The sequence below is a fragment of the Mobula hypostoma genome, chromosome 8 (genome assembly GCF_963921235.1).
Source record: "Mobula hypostoma chromosome 8, sMobHyp1.1, whole genome shotgun sequence".
Taxonomy (NCBI): domain Eukaryota; kingdom Metazoa; phylum Chordata; class Chondrichthyes; order Myliobatiformes; family Myliobatidae; genus Mobula; species Mobula hypostoma.
In genome coordinates this window covers 45060209-45068927 of record NC_086104.1, presented here as the reverse complement: position 1 = coordinate 45068927, position 8719 = coordinate 45060209, and positions in this window count along the sequence as shown.

Below are 8719 nucleotides of genomic sequence, written 5' to 3'. Positions count from 1 at the left end.
CTGCTGCTATCACTAAAAGTCACAGAATTATGTTTTATTGAAGAGTAGTTCCATTGAAAGATCTTGGGCTCATTTAATGAGTGTAGAGCTAATATTACTGAAGTTTACTTGCTTATTAAACTGTGCAGTGCTCATTTGTGAAGCACATAATAGGAAAAATGTACTTGATGGAGGAAAAGTATAAAGCTTTCATTCCCAAGATCCCTAGTATCACTCACACAGAGTGTGTCAATCAGTGGAGTGCAGTCAGAACATTAATGCAACAGCAATATTTCCATTCCCAGTGCAGCTTTACTGCACTTAGGAGATACGATGTTCTTTAAACCTTCCTCATGCTGCTGTCTGTTGAAACTTTTATCGTTCCCAATATGGTAAAGACTGAGATCTGGGCGATGAGACGGTGATTAAGAAATTACATTAAACTCTTGGGAAATGTTAACAATAGTAACAGTAAAATGAAATTTCAGGATAAAAAAAAACTTTTGTAAGAGCAAAATGAGTTACTTCATGCATTGCGATAGATTTTACTGCACATATTTCTTCATTGAAGATACTGAATTGTATTTAACTTTAAACTATGCTAGTATTCTTCAGTGAACATTTTACATTATTTGATTAATGTAAAAGATTTATATATATCATCATGTTAATTATTATTGTGGAATGCACCTTATTCTTTATGCTATGCTCCTGTTCATTTGTGTGACAGTACAACATCAACCGGATAACATCTCAGCATTTCTCTTAGGCCCAATGTGATATACCATATTAATTCTTGATGCAATCAGTAATATTGTTATTCAACCACATCCTTCATACCTGACATTTCATGCTATCCCTATCACTCATCTCTTCAGTGACTCAGTTCATTCAGAATCATGGACATCCTAGCTTAGGAAAGCCTGCAACCATTGAGTCAGTAAGATTAGTAGCCTGCTTTTAGCTATTGTGACAGTCTTTCACTTATGCATACAGCAGTGAGTCTTCTATAGCACTTGTGACCCACTCACCAAATGTAACTCAGTATTTCTGCAATACTGTATGTGCCAATTACTTAAAGGGTGAACCTTGCTGGTCTTTGCAATGACAGATTCCGTCAAAATCGAGTTCCCCTGTTGTTCTTTTACATAGGACTACATAAAAATGGCAACAATCTTGACACCGGCAGTCACATCAATGGTGAAATCTCAAGCATTTCCTTTCTTAACCCCACGTGAGCAGTCTGTTCTCAATTTATTTTATTCACTTTCCTTCACCCAAAATACGTTTGTATAATATTCTTACTTTGTAATATTGTCTCCGAGCTCAGAAGCACACCCACACCCACATGTACAAACACATGCACCAATGATAATATGCAAATTAATACACAGACACAAACACACATAAACTTCATGTGCAAGAACACGCACATTTGTATTCTTGAAGATCCTGTTTAACTTCACATCTCCTTCAATTTTCATCAGATGAACAATTTTTCACTCTGGTCAACACTGCAATATTGGTACAGTAAGTTTATTTATTTTGAAATGGAGTTGAATTGCACAGTGAAAAAACTTTGTTTTGCATGGCAACAATGCAGATAAGTTTATTACATCAGTGCAATGAGATAGCACCTATGCCTGATGGTATACACTTTCAGGTGTTTGTATCTTCAGCCCAATTTGGGGGAGGGTGAAAATGAGAGAAAGTCTCGGGTGGGTGGGGGTCTTTGATTACACTGGATGCTTTATCCAGGCAGCAAGAAGTGTCAACAACGTCCATGAAGGTAAGGCTGATCTTCATGATGTCCACAACTCGTTGCAGTTGCTTGTAATCTCAGTCAGAGTAGTTGCCAAACCAAGCTGTGATGCAATTGGATCGGATGCTTTCTTATTGGCATCCCTTTTATCTCAACCCATGCTCTCAATACTCATGCACTGGCTGTACCTCAGTTACTAATCGAATAATGTATCTCAGAATCAAATTTAATATCGCAGTGTTTAAAACCTAAGTTATGTAGAAACGTTGGTACTTGTTATAGAATTCACCTTGTTTGTTTATGCTATGACTCTCTTCAGCCAATTGAGAATAAAAAGGTCCCTCTTCTCTAAAGCAATTACATTTAGCATGAAAATTAGCAGCAATGTGCAATGCCAGAGGAGCCTCGAATAAAGACTTGTACTTGTTGAGGAGGCAGCTTAGTTTTAGATTTTGTCCTTTTGGGCCCATGGAATGGTTTTGGGGATAGGGGGTGCTGGTATTAGCCCCCGCTCCACCCCTCCAGGGCTAGGGTTCTAGGGAGAGAAATGTGGAGGAATTAGAGAATGGGCCAGAGAGTTAAGTTTCTGCTCCATGTTCGAAGGACAGCCAATGGACATGGGACATCCGTCAGCAGGTTCCAGAGTTGGAGTTCCATGTGGCTAGGAGGAGAGAGATACAATGGACCCCTGGATACATGAATTAGTGAGAGTGGATTTCGATCCCCAGTGTTCAATTATCGGCAAGTCTTGTGGTCAAGACCAAGGATCAAGGACCGAATGCAAATCGGAAGTTTGGAAGTTGAGACCCGTTGACTGAATTCCTGGGTCGGCGAACCTCTGCGTGTCTGATAGGGTGGTCAAGGGCCTAATGTCTGTATGTCAGCACCCAGATCCGAGTCCAAATCAAGGTTCTCTGGAGGCCAAAGGAAACAGACTGTTAAGGGATTAGATGACTGTGTATGCGCATGCTTGAGAGGGAGAAACGGTGGCTTGTTTTGCTATTGTTTTTCTCTTGTTGTGTTCTGTGTTGCTCTGCTGAGCATTGCGGGCATGCTTTTTCTCGCACAAGAATGTGTGGCAAGACACGGGCTGTCTCCGGCACAGTTTTGGGTGTGTTGCATGTTAGCACAATGAGCTGTGTCATCCATTTCATCGTATGTTTTGATGTGCCTGTGATAAATAAACTTGAATCTTGAATCTTGAATTTTGATTCCATTTTTGGGTTAAGTTAGAGGGATGGAGTAAATGACTGTCACAACCACAGATTCGGCAGCGCAGTAGATATGCAGTTGTGCTTGTGAATTTGCATGCGTCAGCTAATTATTATTTAATCGTGGTAGTATTTAACTCCATACTTGTTGTCATAGTGCTTGTCAAGACTTGGACAGAGCATAGCAATGCTTCGCTGCTGTTCACATTCGGCCTTCCTTGAGATATTGGACTTTCAAGTCAACTGACTCTGAAGGCTAGCGGGTATTCATTCAATGTTTAGATTTTCTTTTTAGCCGCAGTGTAGGCTTCATTTTCCTTTTGAGAGTTTTAGTTAACAGCCTTGTTTGGCCTTGCATTTATTGTTTTATTTTCCCTTTAACACTGTTCGTATTAAAGTCTGTGAACTATCGGCCTGCTTCAGTGTCACTCACTCTGCGCTTGGGCCATATCCGAACCTGGTAACCGCAAGACTCGAACACAAAGATGGACCCAGCAGAGAGAGAGCAGTTGACCTTGGCCATGAGATTCATTGAACACGTAGGAGACAAACTACAGGTAATGGATTCTGTTCTCAGTGAAGTTACGGAGGCAATGAGGCAGATAACCTCGTGCTGACAAGCCCAGTCTCACTTGGAGGAACAGGTATCATCCCTAGCCGTAACTGTTCAACAGCTCACCACAGACAATCGGACTCAGGTGTCTGCGATTTCTGCATTCACAGCCGCCGTCCATGAACTTACTGTGAACAACCAGCATCAGCTCACAGCCATTAGCGTTCTCGCCAGCTCAATTCAGCAGCTTCAGGCCACCTCAGTCCCACTCCCAGCATCTTGCAGGTCCTCCTTTTCTGCTGCCCTGACAATCTCTGCTAATAATGCTCCTGCTCCCACTCCCAGACCAGAGCTGACACTCATGTCCGTACAGGATCCGAGTATTCCACAACCAGGCAGATATTCTGGTGATCCCGATGGTTGCAGAAATTTTATTACCCAATGAGAGCTGATATTTCAAGCCCAGCCTGGTCGTTTTGGTGATGATACGCGAAAATTGGCGTACATGGTCAATCTTCTTGATGGACCTCCACTCAGCCTGTTCAACGCTTTACGGGAGCAAGGATACCTCACAGCCCAGTCATTCCAACATTTTGTGGCGGAGTTAAGGAGGGTTTTTGATCTTCCGGTACGGGGTCAGGAGGCTGCCCACCGACTCTTGGACCTGCACCAAGGCAGAGGAACGGTGAGAGCCTATGCAGTCAAATTCCGCATTCTTGCAGTAGAGACAGGGTGGAATGAGAGATCTCTCATCACTGTCTTCCAACGTGGACTGAATGCAGGGGTTTGGCACGAGGTTGCTGTCTGGGATGAGCTGGACAGTCTGGATGGCTTGATTAATCTGGCTATTCGAGTTGACAACCGGGTAACTGAGTGGCGCTGGAAAAGAATGTTTCAAACTTCCTATGTGCCACCAGATCACCGTCTTTCCTTGTCCTATCCTCTCCCTCACCACCCAGCACGCAGCCCACGGAGGAGTCTATGCTAGTGGGGCGCATGCGCCTGTCTCAGGAGAACGAGAGCGGTGCCGGAGGGCGGGTTCCTGCCTTTACTCTGGTGATCCAGGAGACTTCCGGGCTGCATGTTCCAAGCGTCCAGTAAAAGAGAATACCCATCAGCAGGGAGGGGAATCCTGTCGGGTCGGTTCTCTCTTCAGTCAGCTTCCCCTAATTCTGTAATGCTCGCAGCTTCCTTGTCGTGGAGGTCTCAGACCTATGAACTTAAGGCATTTATTGACTCTGGTGCAGCCGGGAATTTTATGGACATCTCCCTCGCTCAGAGATGGGAAGTTCCAACTCAGGAATTAAGAGAAAAGATCAACGTCAAGGCAATGGACGTTTGACCTCTGGGAACTGGCCAGATCCACCTTTCCACCCAACCCCTCCAACTGGTGCTCGAAGGCAAATATCATGAAGAAATATCTTTCTATTTGGTTAATTCACCTGAACTGCCACTGGTACTTGGTCTCCCCTGGTTATCCCGACATAACCCATGGATCGATTGGTCTCTGAAGGTACTCCAAGAGTGAGAACTGGCATGCCTGTCTACCTGTCTGGGTTGAGCTCAAGCTTCATTCCATGAATCTCCTCCTGTGTCAGCTAAGGATGTGGACCTGTCCGGGATTCTGGCTGAATATGTGGATCTCCTTGAAGTTTTCAGTAAAAGAAAGGCCACCACCCTGCCCCCTCACCGGCCATAGGACTGTGCCATAGACCTCCTACCTGGCACTAGTCCTCCCTGGGCCCGGCTCTTTAACCTCACTCATCCTGAAATGGTGGCCATGGAGGAATACATTAAGGAGGCATTGGGCATGGGGTTTATCTGTCCATTATCCTCACCGGCAGGAGCGGGCTTCTTTTCTGTGAGCAAGAAAGACAGCAAGCTCCATCCCTGCATCGACTATCAGCCCCTGAACAACATCACTGTGAAGAACCGCTACCCTCTTCCCTTGCTGGCGTCTGCGCTTGAACATCTCCAGGGGGCAACAATATCTTCCAAAATTGATCTGCGCAATGCTTACAATCTGATTCACATAAGAGAAGCGGATGAGTGAAAAAAGGCTTTTAGCACCTCTAATGGCCACTGAGAATAGCTGGTGGTGCCTTTTGGTCTGGCCAATGCCCCTGCTGTATTCCAGGCCTTGGTTAATGATGTGCTCAGGGACATGTTGAACCAGTTTGTGTTTGTGTATTTAGGTGACATCCTTACCTATTCCCGCTCTCATCAGAAGCATGTCTAGCATGTCTGGAGAGTACTCAGACACCTTCTTGAAAATAACCATATGCCAAGCCTGAAAAATGTGAATTCCTTAAAGACCAGGTTTTGTTTTTGGGCTTACCTCATCCAGTGTTCAAATGGATCCTAGTAAAGTTCAGGCAGTTGCAGAATGGCCCAAACCATCTACAGTCAAACAGGTACCACGCTTCATGGGGTTTGCAAACTTTTATCACCGCTTCATCCGGAATTTTGGCTCGATCATGGCTCCAGTTAATGCACTCATCAAGAAGACCTTGGCAGGATCCCATTGGACGGACGATGCCAACCAAGCATTTTCTGAGCTAAAGTAATGTTTCACCACTGCCCTGCTGCTGCAACACACAGACACATTGCAGCCATTCATTTTCGAGCTTGATGCATCCAATGTAGGCATTGGAGCTGTCCTCTCTCAGCGCTCGTTTGTAGATAGCCGGCTGCACCCTTGTGCCTTTCTTTCCTGTCACTTGACTCCAGCCAAGAGGAATTACGACGTTGGGAACTGGGAGTTTCTGGCTGTCAAGGAGGCCCTGGAGGAATAGCGACACTGGCTAGAAGGGGGCAGAGCATCCATTCTTGGTCTGGACAGATCACAAGAACCTCTCCTATATTCACGATGCTAAGAGACTCAACTCTTGTCAAGCCTGGTAGTCTCTCTTCTTCATACGGTTCAATTTCGTCCTCACATCATCCGGCAGCAAGAATACAAAGGCCAACGCTCTCTCCCGGCAGTTTGATGGATCTGAGGACAATACCAATCCAGCGCCCACTCTTTCTCACTTGTGTATTGCTGCCCCGGTAATCTGGGGAATAGAGGCAGAGGTGAGGGCTGCCCAACAATCAGATCCAGGCCCGGATGGGGTTCTTCCCAACTGGCTGTTTGTCCCTGCTGCTGTGCATTCCAAAGTGTTGGAATGGGGTCACTCCTCCCACCAGGCTGGACATCCGGGAATTCAATGGACTCAGGAGTATATAAAGAGACAATTTTTATTGCCATCTATGTCCCAGGATGTCCACGACTTTGTATCTGCCTGCCCCACCTGTGCTCGGAACAAGACATCACACCAGCGTTCTGCAGTTCTGTTATGTCCACTGCCTGTGCCCCACTGCCCCTGGTCCCACCCCTCAGTAGATTTCATCACTGGGCTGCTCTGTCTAATGGAAACAACACCATTTTGGTCATTGTGGATCTATTTTCCACTTCATTGCCCTCCCCAAGCTCCCATCGGCTCGTGAGACTGTCACACTCATGGTTCAACATGTGTTCAGGCTCCATGGTTTTCCTCAAGACATAGTGTCTGGTCATGGACCACAGTTCACTTCCCGCTTTTGGGGGACTTTCTGCTGTCTTGTAGGAGCCATGGCCAGCCTCTCATCTGGCTTCCACACCCAATCTAATAGCCAGACTGAGAAAGTGAACCAGGAGTTGGAGACAACCCTGCGCTGTCTTGCCTCTTCCAACCCCTCGTCCTGGAGCTCCCAGTTGGTTTGGCCACAATAACCTCCAGTTGTCCTCCACTGGTATGTCTCCCTCCGAATGCCAGAAGGGATTCCAGCCCCTGCTCTTCCCTGATCAGGAGATTAATGTAGAAATTCCTGCTGCTGAATGGCTGATCCAGCGCTACAAGCGCACCCGGAGACGAGCCAGGGCTTCTCTGCTGCGCGCCCAGAAACAGCATTCCCGACAGGCTGATCGGCTCCGTCAACAGGTAAGGCCATTCAAGCCAGGAGAGGAGGTCTGGTTGGCATCAGGGGATCTTCCCCTGAAAGTCGAGAACCAGAAATTGGCACCGTGCTACATGGGACCATTTGTAGTGGAAAAGGCTGCCAACAATGTGTCCTATAGATTGCGTCTACCAGCATCACTGAAGATCCACCCAGTATTCCATGTGTCCCAGCTCAAGCCAGTTACTACCTCTCCCCCTCCTCCCCACCTGGTGGATGGATCCCTTGTCTATACTGTGCGGCACCTCCTGGCATCTTGCCAGGTATATGGTAAGGTCCAATACCTTGTGGACTGGGAAGGGTATGGACCAGAAGAACATACTTGGGCAAGTCGCTGATCCAGGACTTCCAGCAGACTCAGGTCTGTGGCGCCTCAGGTGCTGCGCCTAGAGAGGGGGCCCTGTCACAACCACAGATTCAGTAGTGCAGTAGATACGGCAATTGCGCTTGTGAATTTGCACATGTCAGCTAATTATTATTTAATCGTGGTAGTATTTAACTCCATACTTGTCATCGTAGTGCTTGTCGAGACTTGGACAGAGCATAGCAACGCTTTGCTGCTGTTTGCATTCGGCCTTCCTTGAGATATTGGACTTTCAAGTCAACTGACCCTGAAGACTTGTGGTATTTATTTAATGTTTAGATGTTCTTTTCAGCCGCAGAGTAGGCTTTGTTTTCCTTTTAACAGACACAAAATGGTGGTGGAACGTAGCAGGCCAGGCAGCATCTATAGGAAGAGGTACAGTCAACGTTTCGGGCCGAGACCCTTCATCAAGATATACAGATCTAAGTTCGTGGGTTGAACTTTGCCAGTAGTTTTTCACTCTACCAGGACTACAATGGGATGCATTCTAACCCATTGCCCACAAGAGAATTGTGACTGTCTCCTTCAAAACTGGAGCTGTAATTGTTTGGGAATAATGATCGGCTCTGGATTGTGTCCATGGCAATTTTTGTGAGAAGCCAACTGGAAATGCTTACTTGGTTTCCACCTGATACTGGGATGCATCTTAAGTGTACAACCTTAAAGCCTCCATAGGCATGAATGCTCCTTTGGATCGTTCCTTATATAACATGACAACACATTGAATTGACTAAAGTAGTTCTATACCTATTCCTACACAGACACATGAACAGAAGATAGCAGGTATTCTGCATTGTTAAACAGCTTTAAAATATTTATAACAAATAAGAATCATGAAATTTAGTCTTAAACATCGCTGTTTTATCATGGTT